This window comes from Canis lupus, unplaced genomic scaffold, assembly GCF_011100685.1.
Source record: "Canis lupus familiaris isolate Mischka breed German Shepherd unplaced genomic scaffold, alternate assembly UU_Cfam_GSD_1.0 chrUn_S1757H1953, whole genome shotgun sequence".
In the NCBI taxonomy this organism is placed as follows: domain Eukaryota; kingdom Metazoa; phylum Chordata; class Mammalia; order Carnivora; family Canidae; genus Canis; species Canis lupus.
Genome location: NW_023330609.1, coordinates 86,695 through 101,948, shown reverse-complemented (window position 1 = coordinate 101,948; position 15,254 = coordinate 86,695).

Here is a 15,254-nt window from a genome sequence, read left to right as displayed (position 1 = left end):
TTCGTATCCTCTCTCAGTACATTTCAGTACACTTCTGGATGCAGGGGATAGAGTGGTAACACGGATCAGAACAATGTCCATCCCTCATAGAATATATATTCTAGTGAGGGAGATAAGCAAAGAAGTAAGCAAGTAAACAGGCATTATCAATCAGGTAATATGTAGTACTGTTCATAAATATAAAGCTAAGTAAACAGAAAGAGTCACAGGAATTCCACTTTAAATAAGATAGTCAGGAAATGCTCACCAAGAAAGAGCTCTGAGGTTAAAGGAAGAGTGGGAACCACACCCTGGGTGTTGTGTACTATGAGAGCACTTCTTGTGAGAGCCAAGGCCTTCGTTCCAATCCTGCCTTTGCCAGATCACTCTGCCTCCTTTCTCATCCATCCAGTGTCACTACACACGTCATACGGTTATCATGAAAATTCACCACAACAAACATGCAAAGCATTTATAACGCCTTGGAACATACTGGATCTGCCCAATAAATGTCAGCTTGTCTCTGGGGGAAGATCATCCCAGGCAGAGAGAACAGGAAGAACAGAAGGCCTGGCAGCAAGAACACTTCTTTTGAAATGTGTGAGAAATGGCATAGGGACTGAAATGGAGCAAGTAAGAAGTAAAGACTATCAAACAAGACTAGAGAGGTTCCCTAGACCAGATCATATAAGCCTTGATGAGGAAAGCTAAATTGCTGACAGGTAATAGTATAGCCTGGACTCTACCCAAATATTTTGATTATAGATCTAGCCATCTTCAACTATAGAATGCTGTTCTCCTAAATGACTTATTAAGGCTCCTCCAAATACTAAGACTTTTAAGGTCAGGATCCTCAATTTTGCCATGATGAGCAAAGGCTATCAATATTCTTTTACTAATAACTGGCCTAGCTACTCCTTGGAAGGAAAAGATTAGTGTCTTATTTACAAATGAAAGACCAAATAAATAACTCCTTCACCCACGCTATAGTTCACTTATATGTAAAGTTCCCGGCATGTGTTGATGCTTTCTGCAATTTCTACACAAATTGCCACCTTACAAAATGGTATTGGATTATTGCTATATTCTTGGCATCAACTGTCATTAGTCTAAGCACATTCATCGAACACTTAAAGCTTTTCTTAAATAATGCAAAGACAGTTTACCACTTGTGAGAATCGCAGAACCTGTGTTTTATTTATTTATTTATTTATTTATTATTATTTATTTGTTTGTTTGTTTGTTTATTATTTATTTTCCTTCAGAGATACCAGTAGCCATCACAACTGAGGAGGCAAGATACTCATGTCGGAAATGGTTTTTATATCATGTCTACTCTGTTGGAGCCATAGTGCTTTCCATTTAAATGATCAAGTTAAGGTAGGAGGTAACTAATTTAAAACACTCTCTAAATCAGAAGCCAGCTGTGTCCCATTTGCCAAGTAACAAACAAATTTTGTACAAATCCAAGAGCAGCAAACTCATCAAAGGGCATGGACTCTTACAGATTCACGGGATTCATGGCACAGACTGGAGAGGCACTGATTTAAGACAAGTTCTTGGTTTCTAGGATAGAGACAACATCTCAGACATACCATCCATAAATAGAGAAGTGATGGTACCGAAACGAGGTTCAGTTGGGTAGAGACAGAGATTCTCTTCTGGTTTGCTCTTGATCTATCCAGTCAAAGAATAACTGGGTCCTCTCTTTGGCTGATTTATTTTTTAAATGACAAAGACTTAGTCAAAAGCAAAAGGAAAGAACAATAGAGAGAGAGGCATCATCATCATCATCATCATCACCATCATCATCACCATCATCATCATATGCTATCTTTGAAAGCAAGTATACTATTCTTACATTCATGATCATGAATAAATTAAAACAAACAAAACTGCCACTCGGTATTTGTTGCCCTCTTTATTCAAATTTGTGAAATCTCTTCAACACAGCAGTTGCCAAACAGATATTAAAGGTAAATGTTGTTGTTGTTGTTGTTGTTGTTTTTAGAAGACAAGATGGTAGATCACAAACTCCAACAGTAAAGTAGTAGTCTTTTGTCCTACTGGACATACCCATGGTTTAGGAACATACCCGAGACAAACTAGGAGAAAGAGACCACTAGTGATTCAAGCATTTGTGGTCCAAATTTAAACTATAATTAAATGTAAAATTTTAATGTAGATAAAAACAATGAAAATTGGCCTTGCTTCTGAGCAAAATTATAATGGACTATATTTTAAGACAGTCAACCAAATGGAGAAGAATAATTTAAAACAATGAACATTATTAACTTCAATGAAGTTTTACTGAGCATCTTGTATGTGCCTAAATAACCAAGAATAGCAATATAAAAACCATCACCCTTGTCCTCAAGTAGACTTAACATCTCAATATCTATTAAACACCAGTCATTCATAAATGACCTAAATGCCTTTCCTCTTATCTAAATACTAAATTTTAATAATTGTTATTAAATAACTTTAAGTTGACCCAATTTTTTAAATACATATTTTATTATAAATTTAAACAATGATATACTTGAAAACTTATGTTTATTTTGTTTTATTATCTTTTTAAAAATACTTATTTATTCTCTTGTTTTTTATATACTTAATACTGTGGTAGTCACATATGTTTCTCCTTTACCACTAGGATTACCAAGAGTCACATTTCTCCTCTTCATTGAAATTAGGCATGACAATGTGACTTGCTATGGCCAATAAAAATATGAAGCAAAAGTGATACATGTAGAATCTTTTAACTGTTGCTGTTTGATTCACTGGTCCACTCTTCCCTGATGGAAGCATGTGCTTAGATGGAGGAAGCATATTGGAAGGCTTAGAATAGCTGCTTCAAATAGTCACCTGAACCAGCCACTGACTTGTCACGAGCAAGAAATAAACTTTTGTTGTAATTATGCTAATGAGATTTAGTGACTTACCACAGCATCACTTAGCCTACCCTGACTAATATGATATTACTTGTAGTGTGATTTTATGCTTATTGATTTCTTTCTTTGAGAGTCTCTCCCACTAATATCCAAGCTAAAAGGGCAAGGAATTTATCTATCGTCTTCACTGTTAAATCTCCAGCACCCAGAACAATCCTTGGGATTTAATAGACATTTAATAAATATTTGTTAGATAAATGAGTAAAATATTAATTTAAAATCATCTAATTTATCTATCAGTGGTTAAAATGCAATACTTCATGAAATAGAAGGGAAATGAGGCTTATACTTAAAATGGAAAAAATGTTTAAGTCTTCTAGGAGGAAAATTGCTACGAGTGGAACTACTAAATGTTCAGAGACAGGGAAGGTTTTTTTGTACTGATCATATAGATGGCCTTTCATATACTAGATGCTGTACTAGAATTTCATAAATGTTTCCCCAGTTAGAACTTAACAAGTTACTGGAAAATGGGTATGATTCTCCCTACTTTTTAGTTGAGCAAATTAAGAAGGAAAGGGTTTAGCTATCCAAACCAAATTAATACAGTTGTAACGTGGTAGGGGAATATTCCTAAGTCACATCTGCATAAAGCCCAAACCCAGATTTTTTTCTCAGCATCACTTGATGGAGATCTTAAATGTTTTATTCCAAAACTAGATTAAGATAATCTTTGTGTTTACAACAGAAAACTCACAGTATACATAAAAGTCCTAAATAAGTCAGTGTGTTTTCATAGAAACAGATGGTACTGAACAGAGAAAAAACTGGAAAGAAAGAACATGGCCTTCTATCAAATAGTATAAACTCTATTTGGACCACAGATGTGATGGTTAATTGTATGTGTCAACTTGGCTAGGCTATAGTGCCCAGTCATTTGGTCAAATACCAGTCTAGATGTTGCTGTGAGGTATTTTTCGATGTGGTTTACATTTACATGAGTAGACTCTGAGTAAAGCACCTTATTCTTCACAATGGGACTGAACTTCATCCAAAAATGTAAAGGCTTTAAGAATGAAGACTGAGATCCTTTTAGAAGGAAGAAATTCTGTCTCCAGACTGCCTTTGGCTTCTAGATTCGACGTCAGCTCTTCCTGAGTCTTCAGCCTGACAACCTGACCTGAAGTTTGGGGATCCACTCCCACCCCCCAGAATCACATGAGCCAATTCCTTTAAGATTCTCTTTGCATACAAACACATCTTACAGGTTATGTTTTTCTGGAAAACTCAGACAAATACACTAGGTTAATAAAATGAAATAAATGACAGCAATGAAGGTCAGTGATATAGGCACTCTTACACATTCCTAGTAAATATCTATAATGGTTCTAATAGAGCTTAACAAAATGTATAGCCTTAAAACTTTTCATCCTTGTCAGTCCCAGTAATTTCGGTTCTAGGAATCCAAACAGATCATCACTAGACATTTAGGAATAGGTAATTGGAGAACTCTGAGTATCCAACTCTAGTTTGGTTAAGTAAATCACAGTACAGAGTATGATTCAACCATTAAAATGATACTTAAGAAATACTTTAACATATGGGAAATGCTTAAGTCAAATAGCTAATGAAAAAATCAGAATACAGGGACACCTGAGTGGCTCAGCAGTTGAGCGCCTGTCTTTGACTCAGGGGGTGATCCTGTGGTCCTGGGATCAAGTCCCACATAGGGCTTCCTGCATGGAGCCTGCTTCTCCCCCTGCCTATGTCTCTCTCTCTATCTCTCATGAATAAATACATAAAATATTTTTTAAAAAAGAAAAAATCAGAATACAACCTTGTATATACAGTAGGTTTCCAACTATGAACCAAAAACACATAGACAAGACAATAGAACAACTACATCGAAGTAACAATAGTGGAAATGTTTCCTCTATGCTAGTGTTATTGGTGATTTTACTTTTTTTCCTTATCCCTCCAGAAATCCCAGCATTTTTCAAATTTGTCTTAAAATTAGCATATATTTCATTATTTAAAATAAATATTATTTTTAAAGAATTCTCTTAGGTAAGTATATTCTTAAGATTTTTGTTGTTGTTGTTGTTGTTAGCTGACAGGACATTTTAAAACACCCAGATATGACATTAAAATAAATTGTGTGTGCACTTGAAATATCCATTTCCTTCTTACCTGAATCAAACATCACTTTAAGAAAAGTTTACCTTTCTTTAAAGACTGGGAGCATAAATTCTATAATTTAACAATGACAAAACTCTGATTTAAGGCCTATAACCAAATATCCTCATTTAAAGAAAGAAAAACAGCTACCAACGGCAAAGGACATATCTTTGCAGACACTACAGTAAACCTACATAAGTATCTAAAACATTAATTTTTTTAATATCCACTAATTCTGCCTTTGCATTTCTTTCTCTTTTTTTTTTTTTTTTTTTGCATTTCTTTCTCATAAGTTTATTTGTAAACATCAGTTTGCTTACAATATGCTGTAGAAACAGGGAATTTCTTTCTTTCTTTCTTTCTTTCTTTCTTTCTTTCTTTCTTTCTTTCTTTCTTCTTTCTTTCTTTCTTTCTTTCTGGGGGGGTGGCCATCACTGTCTCCTTGTATATTTCTGTGCAAAGAATTCCACTATTTGCAGACCACTGAGCCAACTTTGTCTTCATGTAGCTGGCAGATTCTTGTGGCCTTCTTACAAACACACCTTCCGCCATGACTTTTGCCAGCAGTGAACCAGAGCTTTAGAAAACACCAACTAACAGCCTCAAAGTCAGGACAGATGAGTAGCTGCTTTGTCACATGAGAAACACATTTTCCTAAAAGGAATATCATTACTTTGTATTCACTATTCAGCTTCCAGCTGCCAAAAGCTAAGCAAGGTAGGTCAATATGACCACATTTGATTGGCTGGGCTGAGCCTTCTCTCTAGAAACATCTGCAGAAGTCCAGGCTAAAAGTTCACTACTAATTAGAATCACTATGCTGTACACCTAAAACTAACATAATATTGTATGTCAACTATATTTCAATTAAAAAATTTTAAAAAAGAAATTAAAAAAGAAGAATTACTGGATAAAATACAAGATATCCAGTTAAACTTGAATTTCAGACAAACGATGAATACATTTTTTAAAAAGATTTTTATTTATTTATTTATTTATTTATTTATTTATTTATTTATTTATTCATGAGAGACACAGACAGAGAGAGAGAGGCAGAGACACAGGCAGAGGGAGAAGCAGGCTCCATGCAGGGAGCCCGATGTGAGACTTGATCCCGGGTCTCCAGGATCACACCCTGGGCCGAAGGCAGGTGCCAAACCGCTGAGCCACCCAGGGATCCCGATTAATACATTTTTAATACAAATTATGTCCCGCCCAAATATTGCACATGGCACTTCTCATGAAATATCTGGGCCATACTTTTAAAAAGCACTCAATGCTTATCTGAGACTTAAATGTACCTGGGTGTTACATACTTTTTATTTCCTAAAGCTAACAAACTTAATCCTAATTGATGCACTTAGAAGGTCTACAGGTCTTTTAGAGGATATAAGAATTGGTAGAAAGTTCAAACTTAATGACAACGGAAATGCTTAATATATTCAATCCTCTTTACACTCAAACCACGTAAACCAAAAATGTCCCCATTTTAAGTCTCTTAAGAAGAATCCATACACTGATCTCTGGGTTTTTTGTTTTTTTTTATGATTGTAAACTTGTTTTTTTTTTTCCTTTTACACGAGGAAACATTTAAATTTTTTCTTAAGTTGTTATTCAACGCAATAAAGTACCTATTAAAAATGACAGATGCCTAGATCCTATCCCTGATATCAGAAAGTTGCAACCTAGAGAACCAGACAAAAGCACAAAATAATAGAGAAAAGGAGACCAAGGCAGTTCTCCTGTGTCCATGATCAGTGTGTACTGCGATCAAGAATAAGTGTCTAGCAACTATATAGTAATTTGTCAGCAGAAGTTTATGTCTCTTGTCTCCAAGAAATAAAAGTTTGGACTTGTATTTTGAAAGTCTACACTTCATTTTTTCTAGTAATTTCTATCACACATTACAGAGATATCAGCTGAGGTCAATTAGAAATAAACAAAAACCTGTCTTTCATGACAGTTTGAAAAGTGCTGATCTAGAAAATATTCAATTGTCTTATTTCCTTTCATTTCCATTTGCACATTTCTAGTGGTGGAGAAGTTGCATCGATGTGTTTTCTGATTGAGATACAAGGAATAATGAAACTCATATGAACTACAAAGGAAAAATGCAATTCTCTCAAATTTACTTTTCTTGTCTTCCTAACTCACTTTTTAAAAATCTATTCCTTACCCTCTAACTTATGTCACCTTCCTGACCCCAAGGACAATATTTAAGAGTACCAAACCCAAAGCCAGGAGATGTGAGACTTGTTGCTTGGGACCCTGGATAGAATGATTCCCCAGCCAAAGCCTCTTGTGTAAAATGTAGGTTGTAATGAGGTCATCTAAGGTCGTTTCCTAACTCCAATAGTCCATGATGCCGGGATGTGCTTGTTAAACTCCGATGACACCGCATCATTTTAGCTCCAGGGATACACTGGCTGGCCCTTGGGGTGGATGGCGAGCTTCAGGCCAATAGCACAAGCTTGACATGCTTCAGCCAGGGGCTTTATGTGACGCCCAGCCATTCCCAACAGCTGTAGGCTGGGAGGCCCCAAGTCCAAAAATAGCCCCACAAATTATGATTTCCCTTCTAGAGATGACATCTCTGTGAATGCCACTAAATCAAGGCCAAGCAGTTAGCCTGACACTCTAGCCAATGCCTCGAAAACAGCTCAATCCCTGGAAGTCTAGGTGTACCATCCATCCCACCCAGGGCTTTCAGTATTTGAATGTTGATGCTCATTCTGCAGTCAGGAAACATAATTATTCGTTTTTCTTTAAGGAAGTTTATGACCGAAGGTAATGGGGGGAACATAAATGTACTGACTGTTTACTGACACTCATAAATGCTATGAACACAGACATATAATTGTCTCCTGAAGATCTGCTCTTGTAGTGTAGAATCTTCATTTTTAGCAATTTAACTACTGAAAGTTTACCCACCTTGAGGAGAATTATTTAGTGGAAAATAAAACTTAGCACCTATTTCATTCCGTGCTCCAACAACTTTCATCCTTTCAGAAAACTGGCTTTCCCATAAAATTTGCAGAAGGTAGCTTGTTATATAGGGCTAGTAAAACTAAGAGGGGTAATTAGTTACAGAACAAACCTCTAAATAATAATGTCAAGGTTTTAACATTTGCAGAGTTCTGGATCAACATTAACTAATAACTCCTCTCTCTGTTTTCCTCTGTGAGAAAAAAACTTTCTTCGTATTCACAAATTATCAAGATAGAAAACAAACAAAGAAATTCGGTTCTGGCTAATTAGAAAAAAAAGAAGAAGAGGAAGAAGAAGAGAGAATAAGAAGAAGAAGAACGAAGAATAAGACAGCATACTATCAGAAGAAGAGAATCAGTATGTAGATTCTTCTTAGCTACGCATGCTGCTTCTACCCTACTCCTCTCCTCCTCCTCCCAGCTCCTCCTCCTCCCTCCTCCCCTCCTCTCCTCGCTCTCCTTCCTTCTCCTTCTCCTCCTCCTCCTCCTCCTCCTCCTCCTCCTCCTCCTCCTCCTCCTCCTCCTCCTTCTTCTTTCTTCTTCTTCTCCTTCTCCTCCTCCTCCCCTCCTCCTCTCCTCCTCCTCCTCCTCCTCCTCCTCCTCCTCCCCTCCTCCTCCTCCTCCCCTCCTCCTCTCCTCCTCCTCCTCCTCCTCTCCTCCTCCTCCTCCTCCTCCTCCCCCCTCCCTCCTCCCTCCCTCCTCCCTCCCCAAGGAAAAGAAGAAGAAGAAGAAAGAAAGAAAGAAAAAAAAAGGTAAGCAGCTCAGGTCAGAATTCATCAGCAAGCAAGCAAACGTTTACACCTGTTCAGAGTTAAGAACAATGGTCACTTATGACTAGGATGGACCATTAGGTCACACTGAGCTCATTTTTAGGAGACCGTCCAGGAAGGCTTGGCATTGCAGAATGGGAGAAACCAGTGTGAAATCCCTAGACTTTTGGATTACTGCTCTCCTACCTTAACTGCTGCAATGACAGGTACATATGTGTGTGCAGGGGAGGAGGGACAGAGACGCTGCAAGTAACTCAGTGTGTACATGGCCTGCCTGTAGCTCTCCCCCAACCCCCCAATGGGCAGCTTTGCTAAATTTGTCAGTTAACCTTGCCTTACCCCTTCCAGGAGTGGCCGTACTGTCAGGGTCCCCAGGATGTCACCTCTTGGCTAGCAAAGAGAGTTAAAAGTGAACCACTCCAACAAAGGAAAAAAATAACAATGCTGAATAAGACCCCTTACCAGCTCATCTCTTTTCCTTCCTCTCCAAATTCAGTAGGAAAGAGAATTGAGAGCTTGTCAGGATTAGCTGCATGGCATTAAACAGTCCCTCCCAGGGAAGGCACAGAGAAGAGACTCCCTGGTACCTTGCTTTGGGGAGTGGCCCATAGGAACCCAGTGTCAGCAAGTCTCCAAAAAAGCAGCATCTGGAAAAGGAGACATCTCGCCCAGAGATGCCTCTTTCTTCCTCCCCTCCCAGACCTTAGGCTGAAAACATTGAGTTCTCTTGGTCTATAAAGGAGGACATATTATTAAAAGGGCCATAGGGAAGCCCGTCTATTTCTCAATGTCCTAGAATGCCATCCAACCATCTGGGGTCAGATGCCCATTCTTCATCTCTCTCTGACTAGGGGGTGGGAGGCTCATGCCAATGCTTGGGTTCATTCTGATTTTAAGATTAAGACAGAGTCTTCTCTCCCCTCCTGAGAGAAAGGTACACAGGTGTCCAGAGAGAGGGAAACAGTCAGGGACCACTGTGCTAATGTGGACCTGTGGATCTGGTGGTTTTGACAATGGGAAAGGTTTTGACAATGGGAAACCAAAGGTGGTCTGAAATGGGATCTGGTGTCCAGATCCAGCTTACTTATTTTTGCTGAAAACTTTAAAAATTAGTTTCCTGGTAAAGAAACAATGTTGTGTCAAGGTCCCTGGAAAAATTAAACAGTGTTATTCTGTAAGGTCTTAATGGGAGGATCTATCCATTTTGACCAGGGATAAATGTATTCGATTCAATATGTTTGGTTTGGGAAATCTCTTTTTGTCAAACCCAGGATAACCAATTGTCCATTATACCATGTCCTTGCTAAGAGAAGCTGATGTAGAAATATTTAACCACCCCATCCATAAACATTTCTTTCCTCCCAGAGCAGAAAAAGGCTGATCTTCTCAAGGCCTAATGTTATTTATTTTCCAGTGAAGGGATATGATTTTTATGCCAGGTACAGTTTTCCTTTAGCATTTTTAAGTGCCTGCTTTTTAAGTGACTCCTAGAACTGAGATCCTGACCACTTGCCCTTGTTAAATATCTGGTGATCCTTTTACCCAACAGATGGGAAGGGCCTCCTGATATGCCCCTGGCCTAATTTCAATTTGGGTAATTGCATTCTGTCGACTTGAAATTTCCCCACCAGTTTAACCTGCCTGGGATATGGTGCCTCCTTCTCGGTCCTGAACTGCCTGGCGTGCCGATGGAGGCTGGGGAACACCTGGTGCATTCCACCCCAGAAGTGGATACATTTTAGTGGCAGGTGCAAAGGTTTTCTTCAGCTGAATACAAATTCTAACATAGGAATGAGCCTCTTGGATGCTTTTTATTTTTATTTTTCTCAATGAACATAACTTTCGCAGAACCAAAAATATAAAAGCATCCAAAGCATCAATATGAATGGAAAAGAAAATACATGCTCACTAAAACCAATCTATTGTGTGATCATTTTGCATTCCGTGAATCTTACAATGCTTCTAGATTTGAATGTTGACAATAAGGATAAATAATTCACATAAAGCAATCATTCCTTTTCTCAAAGAATTTTACACACAAATACATGTACACACGGGGGCACATGGGTATGTGCACACATCCTTCCATGCACGTATAGGGGTGTGTGTGTTTGGGTATACCAACTCTTACCTCCCTCTGGAGGGTCCTTTTTAGTTGGGAATAAAAACAGCTTTCCCCACAAAAATACCATGTTAGGCATTCTATGCATATCTTATTTGAGTAGGTAATACATTTAACTGTAAAGAGCTTATCTCCTGTAACAAACTGGAATCTTAGAAGGTATCCTATCCGTTTCTGTTTCCCTGGCACCTAGAACATAGTAGGTACTTAACTAATGGATTAAAATATAGACTACGTAGACAAACCTATTTAATCTTTAGCTCTAAGACCCAAAATGCAATTTAAGGACTGCAGGTCAAGGTATAGTTTTTTAAGGTACACCTTAAAACTCCGGGAACATTGGTGGCCCCAAAGTCACATCCCTTGGCTACCTGAGCTCTAGGAACAGTTACGTGCAAGCATAGGCTCACCTTGCAAACGACCAATACCATCTCTCAGAGGTGACTGCCAGAGATGCTGGTCTGCAGATTCAAGGCGAGTGCACCAAACCAACAGTAAACCAGTGGAAGATAAGGGCTAGTAGAGAAATGCTCCTGCCTTCCAGACTTCAGGCAGACAATCCTGGAAGTCCTTCCATACCTTCTCTGCATATCTCCATAAAACTGAATCCCACTGACCAACCTCAGTTTTTTTTTCTTTTTCTGTAATCTTTTTCTCTGTGACCTTGATAACACACCATTGTATTGGACATTTCTCCTTCCCATCTTCCCACTCCCTTGCTCCTGCTTCAGGGAATCACCTCTCAAATGGACTATCTGCCCCCTTGCCTCAGGCTCCGAATTTGGGGGAACCCAGACTCTAATGACTTAGGACATCACCATGCTGACAGTCACACCAGCAGACTATCCACATATGAACACATAGAGTACCTATTCCCCCACCATTCATTTTCTTTCCCTATCATAGGACAGATAAGCCATACACCAAGACCACTCTGATATATATATAGGCTGACAGATTATATGCTATATTTATGCCAGGAAAAAGGAGGAGAACTAAGATTGTGCCTTGATGTATTCTAACCATATTAGTTTAGCTCTAAATATCTTACCTTACCAATGGCTCAAGAGGCATTCCCAGAGTCTCATAATTAGTAGGACAGTCCAGATTCTGCCTCATTTTAGCCTCTGCAGGTCATCATAAATTAGCTTAGAGGCCCCAAGCCTCTGTATGACTCAAGCTGACTTGAATCCTAATTTGTACTATGCAGCAACCTTAGCAATGCCACTTGCATGCTTAAGTCTTTTGCTCTCTTGGCCCTTGGAAAAAACATATTTGCAGTAGCACCTGTCTCTGCCATCCCTGTTTAGTGTAGATCATCAATGGGTAGTGTCCTAACCTAAGAATACAGCCTGATGAAGACTTGGGTCCACCATGTAATGACTATGCACGTCATGAAGCCAAGGGCGGGCTGCCACAGAAGAGGGCCAAGCCATCTTTGAGTTGACTGCCTCATACTCACTGGAGGGCTACCCTGTTGGCCACACTAGATAGAGAAATGCAGGGAATTCTCAGCAGTTTTGAAGACACCGGTGTTTAGACCTCTGGCTTCTTTAAGGGCAAATTGAGGCCAGTGCCTAGTATAGTAGCCAGAGTGGGCCTAAGGTGAGCTGAGGGACCAGTCTTTCAGTTCATGGAAAGGACTGTAGTACCTTAAAAGTAGTATTAGAGAAGACCCATGAGGGATATGGATCATCCTTTGATTTTCATAAAATTGATGATTTTTTATAAGACTGTAAAAGCTCTACTTTCTCACTATAAAATGCAAAATTGCATTAAAACAATTGTATAAAAATTACATTAAACATACATCTCTTGGGATCCCTGGGTGGCGCAGCAGTTTAGCGCCTGCCTTTGGCCCAGGGCGCGATCCTGGAGACCCGGGATCGAATCCCACATCGGGCTCCCAGTTCATGGAGCCTGCTTCTCCCTCTGTCTGTGTCTCTGCCTCTCTCTGTGTGTGTGTGTGACTATCATAAATAAATAAAAATTAAAAAAAATTAAAAATAAATAAATAAAAGCTGCACTTAAAAAAATACATCTCTGATCCTATCTGATCCTATCACACAGAGGTAACAGCTATTAATATTTGCTCTATTTGTTTCTAGTTTTTCCTATGAATAATGAATATATATTTCTCTCTTTCTCTGTGTTGTCCCTCTGTCCATATATGTGAGATCTAGAAAAAATATTGTATTTCTGTGCACTTCCTTCTTCTGACAACATACCATGAACATTTTCTTTGAACACAGCACTTAATGGGGGCATAATATATAATCATAATATTTTGTAATTCTCTGTTAGGGATGTATAAGGTTTTTTAATGTTTGTTATGTATAACCTTATATTTATATATATTTCATATATACATGTTTTGAAATCCCCCCCCCCCTCAGTGTGGATTCTGGGATTCCTTTCTGCAACAAGGGCCAGATATCCATCAGTGGGCAGTGTCTGGGTCATCCACATGACCATGACAAGCCACCTTCTGTGTGTTGATATCTAGCCTCATGGTCACAAGATGACCACAGCAGTGTTGGCCACGTTATAATCGCCCACCTCAAGTGGTTTCTTCTTCCTCTGGTATCTTTTAAAAATGTAAGAAATCTTACTAAAGGCTCCTGCCCCCAACAGTCTGCTCCTCACAGTTCATTGGACAAAACGGGTCACGTGCAATTTCCCAACTCATTCACTGATGCAGATGGAAGGGTAATGATTGGTTTAGACTACGTAAGACACACCTCCCTCTGAGCCTAGGCAAAAGATCATTGGCTCCAAGCAAACAGCGGCATATGGCTGGAGAATGGAACATGTGCTGTGGACAAGAAGTGGAGTCCTGAAAAGAAAGGGGGACTTAAAGAGGAACTATATTCAGGGAGGCAAGAAGCAATTGTCTCCAATATAAATTAAACCTGTTTCGTTATCTTCTCACCTACATTATCACGCTCTCTTCCCCGATAACATTGTCCTTCCTTAATTTACCAGCTAGACACTCCTTTTTAATCAAATGTGTGCTGGTTATCCATGAATCTCTAAAAAGTTAACTGAAAAATTAACATCATAATGATAATGAGTTTAAGGTCTTGCTCTCCTTGGGGGCATTTCTGTTCTAAAAGGCAGTTCTGAAAGATATAATCATCTTCACGATCTATAAGACCAAAGTAGTAATGGTAGTATGGCAGGCAAGAAAGGATTCAAGACCCACTGTGACCCTCCTACCTTGCTCACCTTCCTCACTCTGTTACACTCACACTGGCCTCCCTGCTGTCTCTCCAGGAAGCCAGGATACTTACACCTGGGAGCCTTTGCACTTGACTTCCCTCTGCCTGAAACAAGCTTTCTCTAGATAGCCTCAGGGCTTAATTCCTTGCTTCTTATAGTTTTCTTACCCATATGCCACCTTATTAAAGAGGCTTTCCTTGATCCTCTTACATAACATAGTACCTTCACTTCACTCTGTAGCCTATTACCCTACTTTCCACATATTTGGCACTTATAACCACCTGACATGGTATGTAGGTGTTTACTATCTTTCTCCTAAATAGAGAGTAAATCCTATGAGACTAGAGTTTATGTTTTTTTAGATTGATTTCTTTTTTTTAATTTATTTATGATAGTCACACACACAGAGGAGAGAGAGAGAGAGATGCAGAGACACAGGCAGAGGGAGAAGCAGGCTCCATGCAGAGAGCCCGACGTGGGACTCGATCCCGGGTCTCCGGGATCGCGCCCTGGGCCAAAGGCAGGCGCTAAACCGCTGCGCCACCCAGGGATCCCCGAGTTTATGTATATTCATTGTTCGTTCCTCTGAGCCTAGACACAGTGCCTAAAAAGCAGGCATTCATTGCTAAACATTGATTGGAGCTGCATCAGAATAGAGCCTGATGGCAAGTGATGCAGAGCATTTTCTCATGTGCGTGTTGGTCATGTCTATGTCTTCCTCTGTGAGATTTTTGTTCATGTCTTTTGCCCATTTCATGATGGATTGTTTCTTTCTTTGGTGTTGAGCTAAGTTCTTTATAGATCTTGAAACTAGCCCTTATCTGATATGTCATTTGCAAATATCTTCTCCCATTCTGTAGGGTTGTCTCTGAGTTTTGTTGACTGTATCTTTGCTGTGCAAAAGCTTCTTATCTTGAGAGGCCACCCTCACACCAGTGAGAATGGGGAAAATTAACAAGGCAGGAAACAACAAATGTTGGAGAGGATGCGGGAGAAAAGGGAACCCTCTTACACTGTTGGTGGAATGTGAACTGGTGCAGCCACTCTGGAAAACTGTGTGGAGGTTCCTCAAACAGTTAAAAATAGACCTGCCCTACGACCC